Genomic DNA, 16,150 nt, shown 5'->3' on the forward strand with positions numbered 1-16,150 from the left:
TGGCTCCCATTATATACTCCTTCCACCTACGTAGGACTTCATACCCTTTGCCGTGTAGGGCTTCTGCCTCTTATTCCTTTAACCTGCTTGCTGGAGACAGCTAGCCAGCAGATCATTTTTGTGGAATGATAGAGCAGAGGAGAGTCAAAACTGATCAAGACGCTTTGTAAGGGAAACTGGCCTGTTAGTGACACGTTTTTTGGTCAGAAAAGCCCTGCAGCAAGTAACACTTCCCCCACTGCAACTTGACCCCTTGTGTCATCTGTCCATCAGTGCCCTCTCATCACACAACTCTACCCAACAAGCAATCACAGCTGAGGAAAAAAAAAACAAGTAAAAATGAAATTAAAAAATATCTAATGCACTGTCCCAACTGGGTTGGGACCAAAAATCTGGGAAGATGAGGATCCCAGCATGAGCTCTGAAGACATCTGTGCCTTTTGTATGCGACTGAAAGTCTGTTTTCGTTTGTATCATTGTGTGTGGATCAGAAAACAAAGACTCAAGTGGTAGCTCAGTTCCTCAAAGGTTTGGAGACTTTGGGTTACTCTTCTGTAGACTGTTCTTGAAAGAACGGCAAATGAATTGAGTAGTGTTTGACTTTATGCCCAAGACAGAGCACTGAGCCTTTGAATGTTTTAAATTCACTGATTTTTTCTTTTAGTTTGAGTGTTTGAGTCATCTCAAGAAAATGATATGATCAGAGCCCCCCTCTTCATATCATAGCACAGTGGGGACAGTGAACTGGTTATTCTTCTATTCCATTTTTATCTTTAGATTGCTTCCTCACATCTGTCTTCTACATAAAAGGTGAGGTTTTCTGAACTGCCTGTGTAGTGCCTCGTTTCTACTCTTGGCTAGTCAGCAAGCAGGTCTTCAAGTATTTTTAGACACCTTGTTTCCCTCCTTAGCTTCCGATCCTTCACCCCATTTCTCTGATGATGATCTCCTTCTGTATGTCCTGTGCTTCCAACTGGGCTTCCAGGAACCAAGAGCTACCCCCCGCCTTGTGAAGAGTCCGCTTTAGATGCAGTTACTTTTTGCATGCACTCACAGATGCATGCACTCACAGATGTGAGCATTAATATTTAAGCATGTGAAGAAAATCTTATTAGAAATATCCCATCCCAACTATACAGTGGTTGTTGTTATGAACCAGTTTGAATAATGTTTCAAATGCTCCTAACCTGTTGGATAAGTTGACAGAAGCAAGGCACAGCTACAAGTCAGAAGGGCATGAACATCTGAGCCACAAGTTCAGATAAGTCCAAACCATTGCCAAGCCTCATCAAGGAAGTTATACCAGAAATATATGAGGAATGCAAAGATTTTCCTCAATCAGTTGGTACATGTATTGTCATTTGAATCATCCAGTTTTGCTTTCAGATGATCCTTGATGGGAGTGCATTTCTTCAAGAATATGTTTCATGAGCCAGAATGCTTCTAGCTAATATAACCCACCGGATTGGCAGGAACCTACAGGGTTTTGAAATAGCATATGTTTATTTGTTTGTGTGTTCTCTTGGGAAAAAAGAGAAAGGATAATCACAGGAGCACATTTTAATTTTCTACATCTGCAAGACTATTCGTATGAGGGCACCAGGGCTCAGCTTTTGTTCTTCTTTTAGGCATATTAGATGCGGCTACAAAAAAAATCCCTCACTCTTTCTGATAAGGATAATATTTGTAGGCTATATGTTTTGTTTCAGACCAGATTTGTTTTAACTCTTCTAAATGTCTCTTGCAAATGCAGTGAGGTCACTATCTAAAACTCAGCCACTGTGCCATGGCTTGTATGTGTCTCAAAAGCCAAAGGAGATTTTGACATGACATTCTTACCAGTTTGCTTGTCCACCAGCAAAGATTTTCCTGTTGAGTCAACTGGATGCACTTTGTGGAATAAAACAATTTGGAGTTTGTGAGCTGTAACTGCCAGAAGGAGCTTTGATTTCAAATATCAGTCTATCATGTAGGAAAGGAAGACAGTTTGTGTGGAGTGTGCAGTTTACTCAAGCATAAATTCCCTTACAAAAGCTGGAGATGGCAGCAAACTACAGGTGTCAGCAATGTCTGGTACATAGTATATTTTGTTGATTTTCCTATCTCAGTTCCTTATTAAGTTTTTCTTTCTTTCTTTTCTTTTTCTTTTTTTTTTCCTCCAGGAATAAACAGCAAAATAACTCTTGTCACTAAGGACCTGATGAAGGCGTGCACAAAACCCACACTCAATGCACTACAAATAGGAACATAATTTAGCCTATAGAACAACTGCCATGTGTTTTATGGAATGCAACCTGCTGCCTAAGCAGCCCAAGCTAATAATACAATCGTATTTTCAAATATGTAGAGTTAGGTGTACTTTTTGAAGGGAAAAACAAAAAGGTTTGCAATAATCACCTGAATCTGTTTCTTAAAGTGCTAGGCAAGAAGAAAACTCCAGTGGAAGAACAGATTGACTGGGGTCAAAGACATGACTTGAGCTAGTATTTCCTTATCCTGTGGCAAAAGATGAGTGACAGAGCAGGACATAAAGAAATGTTTCCTTAAACACAAAAGCTATTCCCTAGCTTTTGCTATGGGTGTAGTGATAGGCAAATGAGGGTGAGAGAGGATGATTTTTGTGATAAGAAGAGAATGTAAAAATAAATTGAAAGAAGAATTGTAGACTAAGAAATCTTTGGCAGAAGAGGAGAAAGAAGGAAGGGAAGGAGAAAAAAAGGAGGGAGGGAAGGAGGGAAAGGAAAACTAATGCAGAGCTTGCCTCAGAATGATGCGCAGAGATTAACGTAGGAACATGAAAGGTTATGAAGAGGAGTCAGGGAGGTGAAAGGACATGTAACAGATGCCCATAATTGTTGTATTTTCTTATAGTGTAATAGATAAAAAGAATATTGACAATGCTACTGTTACATACAGTTCGCAGACCCTGATGCTTTCAGATGCAGCAAAGAAGAGCATCTGCAGGAAGAGCTGCCAATAGAAACGTGCTGCTCAGCTACCCAGTCCCTATGAAAGCGAGAATAGTCCTGTATGTCCCAGCCCCTATGGAAGATCGGTCAGTGGAACTCTGCTCTGCCAGGCTCTCCACTGCACATAACATTTCCCAGGAGACATACATGACTGCCTTAATGTTTTTCACTAGTTCTCTGCCATCAAATTATTCATTGACTTTCTTTAGCATTTTGAAGTCATTTTTGGCTGTGATTGGACTAGAAAATCCATCTGATAGGCAGAAGCACAGTAGTTCTGTTTCTTCAATTCAGTTGGGGTTGCATTTTTTTTGTTGGCTTATTTTCCAAGAGAGAGAATGGTATTGTAGATACTTTTCATCAGAGCAAATCAACCCAATCATTGAGCTAACAATTTTTCCAAAGCTCAGCCAGGGTCAGCCCGTTTTTCAAATTAAGATATGGCTCTGCAAGTAATTTGGCCAAAGGTCACCCTGACAGTAACCTGTAGTCATGTAATGAAACATGACTTTGTGCCTTGGAGCTCCAGAAGAATGTACCATTCGGAAGTTTGCAGTTAGCTCATGCTATCTCATTTGAGGATTTACTGTCATGCCTCACTGCCAGCAGTACTGGAGATAATATATGTGATGCTGAGTCAGCCACCTGGTTGAGGAGCTGGAAAGTTCTTGCTTGTTATAACTCATTGAAAAGATAACGCTAGCAGTAGAGTATGCACGCTAATGCATACCAAACCCCTGAAACCCTCCTGTTCATTTTCTGCTAACAAAACAACCATTGATTTCCGAGGAAGCACTATTTCAGCAAAACAAATAGCATTCTGTCTAAGTATATTTGGCTCTAGAAGTGTACAGAATACAGGACTTCTCTAAGGAAATTGTCATTACATGGCTGAATCCTAGGCAATGCAAAGTCAATAGCTTTGGTCACAACACTGTCTCTCACTTAAGTGAGGGCTGAAATTTGACTTAGAAAAGAAGAAACAAATGGCTTAGTGGACTGTGTCTAGAAGGTGGAGTCAGGAGAACTAGTATCTGCTTCTGTCTGACTAGCTGCATGACCTTAATGACATTGTGTCTTTGTGCCTCAGATATAAAGCTTATCTTCCTTTGCATATGTAGAGACATCTTAGTATAGAGATGAGAATTATAATATAGGAGATTCTTATTATTAGCATAATACAGCACATAAGGGGAGTATTTCTGCCAAAAGAAAATAGAAGCAAGACACTAGTAACACATGATATAATGCTAATGGTGCAGGCCAGGCATGCTATCTTTCTCTCCGAGCAAAGGCTGGCTATGTCCCTCTGGTAAAAAGTCTCTGTGGTACATTTTGTTTTACAGATGAAATAAAGGTAATGCAAACAACTGAACAAAATAACAGAACTATTCACCTTCAAGCCAAGAACCTGTGCCTTTCATGATGTCCTGATCTCAGCTGAGGTCAATCTGTAGCAAAGGAAATCTAGAAAATAATGTCAGAACGACTGGGCAATGCCTTCACATCAGCCAGTCAACCCAAGACTATCTGTGGGATCATGACATGTCCATGACATGGATCATAAGAAACCAAAAGTAGATCTAAAAAGGAATGGGAATGGGTTTGGCCAACTACATGGATTTCCAATACGAGTAGAAAAAATGCCATTTGAATAAGTACATCAATAGCACAAGTTTTAACACAGACCATAACTGTTGCAAACTTGGCAGAGTTTCCCCTTTCAGACAACTCCTCAAACTGCTGTACTTAAACCCAAGCCTCTGAGTCTAATGTTCCCTCTTAAGGATCTCAGTGGAATCTATCAGTTTTTAATTCCCTTGACTTTTCTGGCATGTTTCCTGTGAACGGACTATTTGTTGTGACCCCTACATGGAAACCAAAATCCAGATTACTGCCTAAAACTCCCACAGCTAGTGATGATCACTGACTAATCATCACTGAAATGCCTGCATAGCAGTGCTGCTTTGGGCAATTCTTGTTTTCCCCAGACCTCGAGCATTATGGTTGCTTTGTGTTTACAGTTCAAGTCGCTGCAGACATATGATAAATGTAGCACATATTGCTGTCATTCGGTATATTCTGGAATACTATTACTCTTTACTTGGCAGGACCAGAGGTGCATAAGTATAGACATAGTCATAAAATGTATTTTTATAAAAAGAATTTTTACAGACATTCTCCATTTCCTGTTCTCTATTGCATTTTTGGCTGGTCTCTATTATGAAGCCTATCTGTCTTTTCCAAAACTCCTTTTTTATCTCCTGTTGTATAACCTTTGCCCCTTCACCCTTTTTGCTTTCCTCCACCCTTCTGCTGTGCAGACAAGGTACAATGACTGGCTTATCTCAGCTCCAGCCAATTTCTTTTTAATAGTCATTGTTTAGAGCACAGTCCGTAGAGTTAGTAACCTCTGTCCTGGGTCTGGTAGCTGTTCCTTGGGATGTAGGTGCATAAGATGATAGATTTCCCACCCTGCTAATCTTGCACATCCTACACAAATGTTAGTACTGGCACAGGGCAGGTAAGAGTATATGGTCAGGAACAACAGAGGGATGAGACCTCCCTTTTAAATGGCAGCTCTATCAGCCAAACTGAACCTGGAACCTTGGGGGAACAAGGAACTCTTGGGGGGACAATTAATGGTGCAAGATGGAGGCAAAAGTGGGGCAGTTTAACCACAAAAGCCATCATCCCGTGAAACTGCACCTTAAAGATGTTGCTAATGCAAGTCACATAAAAGTATGCAAAAGCACAGCAATTTTCTTAGCAGCATTAGAACATCAGCCTAATTTCAGAGGTGTACCTAAATGGTTTTGTTAGTGCTCATAACAATTCTGTTTGTGTGACTCTAATGAAACTTTATTGCTATAGCAAGAAAAGTAAAAGTTTAAAGTGCCAAGAGAAGTCACACTCTTGGACATCTGTCAGGAGTGAAAAAAAATCTTCCCAGCAACTTCAGCATGGAGCTACCTGGTATATATGGATTTGATTCTCTCCGTAAAGTTGACTCAGAAGTGTCTTCTGGGCTTGCCTCAACCATTCATCTTTGTGTGTCAGCTCACACAGCCCTTCCAAAGCCTTGGCGAGATGCCACCACCCTCAGAGACGCTGGAGAGCTGCACTAGATAAAAATAACTTATTATTTAAGGGCTGACACTGGTCTCATTCACTGCAGATGGATTGCAAACAATTTCTTTGCAAAGATCTGTTCACCTTCAGAAGAATATGTTTAAGCCTGCAGCTCCTTCCTAAAATTGTCTGCACATCCCTTGCTGGTGGTCATTTATGCCTTTATGCCTCATGACGTTATTGCAGGGCTGGCATCCCTATGACTGACACACCGGAAGCCATTAATTATGTCCCTGGGGAATGGCAAAGGTTCCAGGAAACACCACTGTTTCTAAACTTCAGCATCCCTGGTACATATCTACACATTTGCAGTCTGAAATAGTGAGGCTGGGATCGGACTGGGTGGCTCAGCCAAGAATGGCCAGAGTGGTAGCAGCCCAGTCCTCCCTGTGTGTCTGTGGGATAGCAGGCAGAAGCGTGGTGACAGGCTGCCTGTTTTGAAATGCAGAGGGAGGAAGGACTACTAGGCCTTGCCACCTTGGATGATGCAGTTGTCAGATGGCTGGATAGTATTGATGTCACTCTGTGATTACATTTGAAGGAAAAAGTGTTGTACATTTTGCTGCTCTCATAAGCATTATGAAAACATAGGGTTTCTATATAGGCACCTACAGCAGTCGAGTAGGTTGGTTAGACTGGTGTATAGTAAGTACATCGTCAACAGCTTTGTGAAACGCTCACATTCTCTGGCAGGAACTCAAGGAGCATTTCCCACACCTCCAGTTATGGTATTAATTACAAGAGACTATCAGGTTCCCCAGAATGGACTACAAGCTTCCTTTTGCATGCAAAATAGGAAGGACTATCTCGTCCATGCAAGTTGAGCTGTCTTCAGAATATCATCATTTTGTTTATACCTCACACATAATTGTCAACTTTGCTTAACCAATGACATTTTAAAACATTCAGATTTGTATGCAGAGCACATGTCTTTCAAAAAGCAGAAGGTCAGGTTGAGTGAATTGCCAGTCTGGAGGTTTTCAAAGTATATTTTAATGTAAATTGTGATGGATAGTGGCCTATTTCTACTCCTCTCCCATATACAGCCCATTATATGACAAAGTCCAGACCCCTACTAATACAGGCAAGGTATTGCCTTAAACACAGAACCATGAGGTGCTTCAAGAAGCTGCAGCTCTTAGAGCTAAATGGTGGAAATTAGCAGCCTGTCTGCAGGCAGTATTTGTTTGTGCCTCACTGTGGAAATGCTGATACCGGCATGGAGCTAGGCTTTCCTTTCTTTGGTCAAAAGCAGACTATTTTGCTACTGTATTAATGGTTGTGATTGCTGGTCCACTATATATGATACAGGGAACTCTGAATAGTAAGTGGTCTGAATCTCTTTCACTTTCTTGAACTTGGATGCTTGAAGACCTGAAGACAAAATTAAGTAGCTATAATAGGATACATGTCACCAGCTTCCCACCAGCTAAAAGGTAGACATGAAGTCAACAGCTAACCATCCAGGCCTCCTGCCTATCAGTGGAGTGAAAGAAAGGCTCTTTCAGAAGGCAATTCATCCTAACATTCCTATCTAGTCCTCTCCACCAGCTGCACAGCAAACTTATATGATATGCCATTGACTAGGCGCCTGATTTCTTTACCACTATGGATCTGACTGTGACTTTTGACTGCTCTGCAAATAATGCTAAGGGCTAGTATGCCCCAGCTTCAGTGTGCAGTGGGAATGAGGCACTATGTTTGAATCCCTTATATTCATGGGGAAGGGGATGAAAAAAGCAGGATGCTTCATCTTGCAATTAAATAAACAAAAAAGTCTCATTTTCACAGTAAGATGATCCACTTGGTGCCGTAGGTATGTGACATATCATTCAGATGCATATCATCTTGGGTGACATGTCATGGATTTGCCAGTTGCACAAGTTGAACTGCCCAAGGGCTAGTTTAATTTTTGCATCTGAATCACTAACTTCCAGATTTTCATTCATAAATCAATGGTACCTTCTAGTTCATACCTGCCTCTTCTGTTTCTTCTTTTTCTCGCCTTGTCACCTCTTCTCCTCTCCATCTTCCTGTCCAAATCCATCTCTCTGAGGTATGGGTTTCACTCTATCAGAGATATGCCTGCTTGGAATGCACTTACTCACCTTCTCAGATACCAATATCGATTCATTTTGCTTTCAGCATGATGACTTCTAGACACAATTTTTGTTAGCAGCAATGGAGATAATGTGTACACATGTCAGCAAAACACCACAGGGATACAGCTTGTGTCTGATTCATTGAAACGAACAGTTGTTTTACCAGAGACTTCAGTGACATCAGGAATGTGTGTGTTGAGCTCCATTCTCCAGTGTTGAGCACTGGACTGTACTTGAAGATGTGCTTAAGTGCTTGGTGATTCATGGCCCAAGTTTCAATGTTTTACAAGGCTGAGCCGAAATTCTTTTCTTTCTTCAGTCACTGAAGTTAACAGAAGCATTCATGGATTTTGCAGCATAAATTAGCTTATAATTAAATAGCTGAACTTATAATTAAATAGCTGAAAAAACAGGATGGTTGTGAAGGAAGGGGAAAGACAACTCTCACTGCATCAATCAAAGAGAAGGGAAGCACTGTCTTCCCGAATTTGGAGGAAGAGAATGAGGATTAATTCCTTCCTCATCACTGCCTCAGCCCTGTTCTTGCCTCCTTTAGCTCCAGATTTTGCTAAATGCCCATGAGGTGGGCAGTTCTTTAATATGCAGAGCTACCATAAAATCCTCTCTCCTCAAATAAACATGTGAAAGTGGCTTAGGAAATATCTAGCTTCTGTAAGAAAGGCTGATGATGTATATTTGAGTGAAGATTTTTTTTAGAGAGGCCTCAGTTTAATGGGTAATTTCCCTTGAAAATGGTAAACTGCAAATTAAATGGCAAAAAGCAATTAATTATTGAAATGATAATATCCTTTTAAAGGTTAAGAGGTAATATAAATGAAGTTCCTGTGAGCACATTAATGGAATTACTATCTTCCCCTTTATAAGTGGCAACTGTAACGACCTTGCTAATTAGCTTTTTCATTGGTAAAAGGAATATTGAAATATGTAGCTTTATTGCAGAAGCACAATCTATGACTAGGTGATTTTACTACAATACAATATAGAAAGAACCCTTCTACACACAGTTAAAAGCTCTTTCTAGAGCATATAACTTTTGAGAGAAACAGAAATGTATATGTTTGAATGACATAGAATGACTTGTAGTTTGGAAGGACAACACAGGCCAAACCCAAAGATTAAGGCAGACACACAGGCCAAGCTTCATCTGTCTTAAGTTTGCTGCAGCTTCCGTGTGCACACGAGGCATGGCCAAAGTATGATTGAGCCCACCATGGCTGAGTGAGTACCTATCCCTTGCCGTTCAGCATGGAGGTGAGGTGGTCTGGAGTCTCCAGTTGGACAGAATGAATCTGGGTCTCAGGTACTCCATGTGCAGTATTATATATATGTAAAACACATAAATACATGCACATGTAGGTATACGAATCCCATTTATAGACTGGGTGTTCTATTGAAGAGCTTTTTAGAGACCTTTACAAAAATTGGGCTTGGTTCTTCCTCCACTGAAAACAACTCCTATCTTTTGGAAGCTGGTACACCAGAAAGTGGGTACTACCTGCGTTTCAACTCACAGAGCAGAATCATTATGTTTTTTCCATGAGTGAAGCCGTGAGACATTTCAGAGGTTTGAGCTTCACAGAGCGCCTGAGATCTATATGGACCTCAGGGTATGAACTGGAGGAAATGAGCTTCCACTCGTAAAAATGAATTGGCTTTTGTCCCCAACAAGAGGATTTTCAGCTTTCCTTTCCAAAATCCCCAGAAATCATTAGCCTCTTCCTTGTGAATGCAATATGTAATATGATGACCTAGATGCAAATGATTGCTACAGCTCAGGGGAAGAGGCAGCTCAGCTCCAGTTCTTCAGCAAATGGCTGTGAGGGAAGAACATGGAGATGCCTGGCATCCCTTGCATTCACACATACAAACATTTTATGCAAAATAAGCCATGAAAGTCAATGTTGCATGTTCTGTAAATGCAGCTCATGAACCTCAAAATAGTGTAACAGGGTGGTTATGAATCAGATAAATTGTGGAAAACACAAACAAGCTCTGAATTCTACCCCCACCTCTCCTATGTAGGGACACACACACACACAAACACAGAAACACAAACACACACTCCCTTTTTCTGGAGCCCACACAAAATGATGAGATGCATCAAGCTTTTCAGTGGCAACGACTAAGCTGGTGTCATTTCCATAAGGATCTGGGAGGCAGGAAGTCTGCCTGTGTTTGCAAATTGGCCTTTTTTCCTTTCCCTAGCCCCCCCACCATCGCTCCAGTTTGCCATTTCAACGTTTTCTGCATTAGCAGAATCAATCACAGGTTGCCCAGCAAGTGTCACTGTTGAGCAGCACAAAGCTTAACTCTATATTCTGCGTTGAACAAAACACAGTCCCTCTAAGGCTTTAATAGCCTGGGGACTGGGACATTTCAAGCTGTGATTTCAAAATCCCACTCCCAACTGACAAAAAAGCTCTATCTGAAGCTTTAAATTAAAAAAGAATCTTCTTAATGTTATGTGAGTCATTAAAAAATATTTCTCTGAATATGCACGCCACAAAATGCAAGAAAACACTGTGGAGAGACCTGCACTTTGTACAGTCCCTGAGTCTTTCTTCAATGCTGTGTCAACAGAGTCTGGGTGAAATGGACAGATGTTCCCCCGGTAAATCAGATGCCGTGATTAAATTACTTGTACCAGGTCTATACGCACAGAAGACAGGCTGCCAGAAGATGAAGATTTCTCACCAAGAAGTTGCTCGTTCATAATCCAGACATTCTTTATTTTTCTAAATGGGAATGGTGGAAATTTAAGATTAATATCATCCACATGTTTTTCCTCAGTTTGTGCAGGACTAAGCCTATTCACTGTCAGAAGAACACCTGTCTGCGACCTGTCGTGCTGGAGCTCTGTCCCCTCCGTAGCATTTGCAACCACGGTGCAGGCACCCTTTCTCTTCAACTCTGGTGCTGGGGTGAGAGTAAACCTCTCCAGCCTCTTCAACAGCCACGAGGCTCTTCAGCATCTGGACACAAGGGAGATAATGAAGGGCTTGATTTGTTGTAGCTACCATTCTGAAGCTTTGCAAAATGTAGAGCACTTGGTGGCTTTTAAACACATTACAAGTAATAACTTTTTAAAGATAAAGCGACATAAGGAGGGTTTGCAGCAAATAAGTAAAGGATACCTCCCTTTTTATTTTTCATTGATATGTTATTTGTATGTGTGTCCAGAGATTAAAAGATTGATGTTAGCAACAAAAGCATTACACCCAGTAAGACTACTGTCTTTCAGAAACATGTTGTTCTGTTTATTAATTGTCAATAATGCAATTTGTAAAATTTACCACCCTGAGAACCACCATAAAAATAAATACTAACCATAAGACAATGTCAAATGTGACAGCCCAAAATCTCTGGAGTGTAGGTCCACCCACAGTAGAAAATGTGCAATGCATTTGGCCTGGAAGAGACACCATATGTATGTATTAAGACCTAGTGATTTGAATTTGTTTTCTTACCTTCCTCTGACTGAGAAACTTGCAAGCATTAGACTTGGGGTCCTACGTTTTTGTTCGTTTAGTTGCTGTTTTTTTCCTACTGCTGCGGATTGAACATAATTTAAGGTAAATGTATAAATTATCAGATGTCTTCCCTAATAATACCTGTCTGTTTAGTTTTTAGTGTCTATATTTCAATAATTGTGTTGACTTTCTGTTGCTTCCCAGTACATAGCCTCAAGTCTACTGTTGTGCCTACATCTTTCTTTTTCATTTAAAATCGAGTACAGACATGACGTGAAGATCCAGTTTTGTAAAATCCTTGGAACCGTGTAGGCACTATCACTCTCCAATGACCACACAAGAGAAAACCAGATGATGGCCTGCCAAGGAAGAAATTCTTGTTTCTTTTCCTTATTAAAGGCTGAAGAGATGGCGTTTTTCTGGCCATTTCATTTTTCTCAGAGTTCAGGGACACATACACTCCCCTATGGCATTATATATGACAGCGAATTGTCTTAGATGGTATGCTTTAATGAAAGTGGCTGAGTCTCTGATATGTATACTGGCTGGGATTGATTTAGGTACTGTGACAGCATTTTCTCGCTGTGTTCTGCTGCATTGATCAGCTCCAGCTAGTCTGTAGGGCCCTAGATGTAACAGTACCTTAGACAACGGATCAGGGAGAAGAGAGAGATTAAAATCTGTGAGCATATTCGCCCATCTCCCTGCTACGGTAGTTTTCTGACAGTATTTTCATGGGTGTTTTATCCAGTCTGACTTCTAATGATACCAGCAGTGGGGATTCCATGTTTCATGTTCCCTTTACCAACTCTGAAGCTTTCTCAAAAGTGAAGGATTCTTCAAATTTCAAAACCAATTTTAAGACCAGCTTGTACTTCAGTATAGACAAGACCCTGGAGACCAGGACTTTTGTTATCACTGTGCTCTAAGGCAGTCTCTCGCCTTCTGTGGTTACAGGAAATATTATTGGTCCAGAAGCACCGTGTAATAACTCTCTTCTTCTTTCAGCCAGGTTAGATAAGGATTGAAATATTTTGACTTATTTTCCCAGTAAAAATATATCTAAGCTCAATGTTCCCTGAAAGAGGCAGCAAATGTTGATGTAGTTGAAGCACGTTGAGTTGTAAACACAGAAAAAAAAAGAAGCAAGAATTTGGGTATGAACTTATATATGTAATGCGTTTAATTTGTTTCTAATGCAAACAAAACTCCTTCTTCTTTGACATAAAACGGATTGTGAAATAAAGCCTATTTCCCTAGAAGTGCATATGTCATGCAACCAGCTTGTGCGGGCATTCGGAGACAGTTGGCAAGCTAAGATGCTTCAGGAGCGATGCAGCCTTCAGTGTGTAGTTCCTATGAAGGGAATGCAGAATGGCAGCAGCTCGGGGAGCGAATGTAAAGGCCATATAAGGGAAGCAAATGTACTGCTGTAGAGATGCCATTAGCAAAGCCAGCACTGACTTGGGGTCCTTGGCATATACCACCCAAGAGATAAATTGCATGAATAAATTCATACTTGTTTGCTTCTCCCTAGGTTTACAAAGTCAGTTTTAAATGAGAGACTGTTTACGTGTGTGAAACAGAAGTTTTTTCCATAGTTATTTTAATGCCAAGCCATTTCTACCAGTGTATAATCCCAACACATGCCTAATTTAGACACATTTATCACTGTTTTATTCTAACCAAGGCCTTTGGCTAAAGGAAAGCATGGCAGACCAACTCTTTAGACAATGTCAGATTCAGTAACAGTAGTCTATTTCTCCCTTCCTTTATACTAAGAGCACAGTTCAAATGTCACAACATTAGCTTAGTATCCCCGTCATTTCACGTGCAGGTAAAACAAAGCAGCAGGAAGTAAAGCACCTGACTGAGCCAAGTGCTGACAGAGGCCTATGAGCAGTAGATGAAGAGGTCTGTATTTATCAAGAAGTGCCCAGTGCTGTGCAGAAATGGAGCGTGAGAGTTTCGGGGTGGAGGCTTGGCAAATGATTTGAGGGGAGGGTGCTGGAATGGTATGCTGCAGAGCAGGCTTCAGCTCCTGTAAGTCACCCCCTGGGCACATCTATAATCATATTTTAGTGTGGATCAAGGGCACACTTTTGGAGTGAAACTCCTCCTCATCCTCTCTTACCATGCTTTGGTTTACTGCAGTGATGAGTGCACAAAATGGACTCTTTTCAGATGAAACTAAACCAGAGAAGATGCTCCAGAAGTGCACCTGATGAGTTCTGAGTGCTGATGGGCACTGGACTAGAGTGGATCTGAAATAAAACCTCTGGAAACATGTGACTATTGGTTCAGTCCTCAGCACAAACTTATTTGCTGTACAGATCTGATCAGAATGACCCACATTACTCACATATATAGATGTAGCCTAGGTGGATGTAGCCTGGATGTAGCCGTGGGAGTATGGCTATTTCAGGGGTATGCCTGCATTGTCTTCTTTGTGAACCACATCACTGCAGACATCTTAGCATTGAGCCTATATTTAACCTACTTCTCTACTTCTATTTGAAGCACTTTTCCTTGAAGAATGTGCTTTAAATGTTAAGATGGAAAGCTTGATCTTGCTAGATACTTTCCAATCCATTTTTTATCCCTTGAGAAAATATACATTTTCAGTAGTGTTCTGATTTTAAGACTTTGCATTATGGGGAAAAAAATAGAGTCTTATTTAAAAAAAAATAAAGTGGCTTTGTAATTTATTTCTGAATATGACTGTTGTTACTATTAAATGTTGTAAACACAGGCTGAGTGCAATAAACCTCACTTCCATTTAACATGAATAATATTAATGATCAGCACTTAAATCACATGCCATGCTGCAGGACTGTAAAAGAAACATTACCAAAGAGATTTTGCGCGTCTGGTGCCGACATAATTTAAACCCGGCATAAAATTGTCTTCTGTCTGCCGGAATTTATTCCATCTCCAGGGTGGAGAGGAGACAGCGGAAGAGGGAATCTCCCTTTCTGCCAGAGGCTCGGCGTGCACCGTTTCTGCTCCCGCGGAAAGCAACCCCTCCCCAAACTTTCCCACGTCGGGGCAGGAGCGGCGCTCCCGGCTCCTCGCTCGGCCGGCCCCCGGCGGGGTGAGCTGCTCGGTACCCCGGTCACATCCACCCCGGCGCAGAGCAGCTCCCAAACTATTGGCATCACACCGCTGGGTCAGCAGCTCGCCTGCACACCCGCGCTCAGCGCACGCACCCGCGGGAGACCCGCCCGCACGTCCCCGTGCCGGGGCTGCCCCCTGCCCCGCTCCCCCCGCCCCGGCTTTTTCCTCCGCTCTTCCCCCCGCCCGCCCCCTCCGCTCCGTCCCGGCTCCGCCGCGGCGCCGCAGCGCTCCCCGCCGCCCCCGGCCGGCCCGGCAGGGCGGGGAGCCGCGCCGCCCCCCGCCGCCCCCGGCCCCCACAGCCGCGCCGTCGGCGGCGGCGGGTCCCGCCCGGGGAGGCGGCGGCGGGCGGAGGGTGGGGAAGGGGGAGGCGGGGAAGTGCGCTGCCTCCCGAGAGAGGAATCAAACGGGGGCAGAGAGAAAGGCGAGGAGGAAGGGAGGGAAGCCGGGGCCGGGGCCGGGGCCGGGCTGGGGAGCGTCCCGGGTCCCGCCCCGGAGCGCCCGCGTCGCCTCCGCGCCGCCACCGCGCCGGCAAAGCCACTCGCGGCGGCCGCGACCCGCCGGCCCGCGCCCATGTGCTCCGCGGAGCCGCGGCGGGGACCGCCGGCGCCCAGCCTGTGAGTACCCCCGGCCCCCTCCCCCGGCGCCCCTGCCCCGCCGCAGCCCCGGCCCTCCCAGACCTTCCCCTCCGCCATCCCCCTTTCTCCCGGAGCCCCTTCCCCTCCCGTACCCCCCCTGCCCTGCCGCATCCCCTGCCCTCCCAGACCTTCCCCTCCGCCATCCCCCTTCCCGCACCCCCCCACCGTCCTGGACCTCCCTCCCTTCCCGGACCCGCCGCCCTCCCAGACCTTCCCTTCCTCGATCCCCCTTCCCCTCCCGGTCCCCCGGCCCCCTGCTCTCGCGGCCCGTCCCCTCCCAGCTCCCCTGCCCTGCGGGACCCCCGGGCCCCTTCCCCCGCCCCCCCCCCCCGCCCGTCCGCAGACTTCGCCTCGCATCGCCCCGGCGAGGCTCCGCTCCCTGCCGCCGCCTCCCCCCGGGCGCCCCCGAGGGGCGTTTTGGGGGGCAGAGGAGGGAGCCCCCGGCCCGCAGAGGGCCCCGGGTGCGAGGCGGCGGCCTGCGGGAGGCCGAGCTGTGCCCCGCCGGAGCCGGGGGTGGCAGGGACCAGCCCCTGGGACCCTCCACGTTGTCCCCTGTTTCCAGCCGTTCCTGCTCTACCGACTCAGGGAACGATCCTAAGTGCCGAGACCCGCTGCTTCCTTAAGCGTTTGGTGCTGCGCCAAGATACAGGCAGATCCTTCTCCAGAAGATGCCTCTGGAGGGATGGAGGCACCCTATGTCCCTC

General features: G+C 44.1%; 1 protein-coding gene across 1 annotated transcript in view; it reads left to right on the forward strand.

Moving 5' to 3' along the window:
* Positions 1-15,103: 15,103 nt before the first annotated feature.
* LHFPL6 (LHFPL tetraspan subfamily member 6) overlaps positions 15,104-16,150 on the forward strand; it is a 149,960-nt gene continuing 148,913 nt past the window's right edge. The window contains exon 1 of the mRNA XM_064504904.1: positions 15,104-15,425. The gene's annotated coding sequence lies outside the window, so the exon portion shown is untranslated. The remainder of the gene's footprint in view (positions 15,426-16,150) is intronic.

This window comes from Dromaius novaehollandiae, chromosome 1 (assembly GCF_036370855.1).
Source record: "Dromaius novaehollandiae isolate bDroNov1 chromosome 1, bDroNov1.hap1, whole genome shotgun sequence".
Classification (NCBI taxonomy): Eukaryota; Metazoa; Chordata; class Aves; order Casuariiformes; family Dromaiidae; genus Dromaius; species Dromaius novaehollandiae.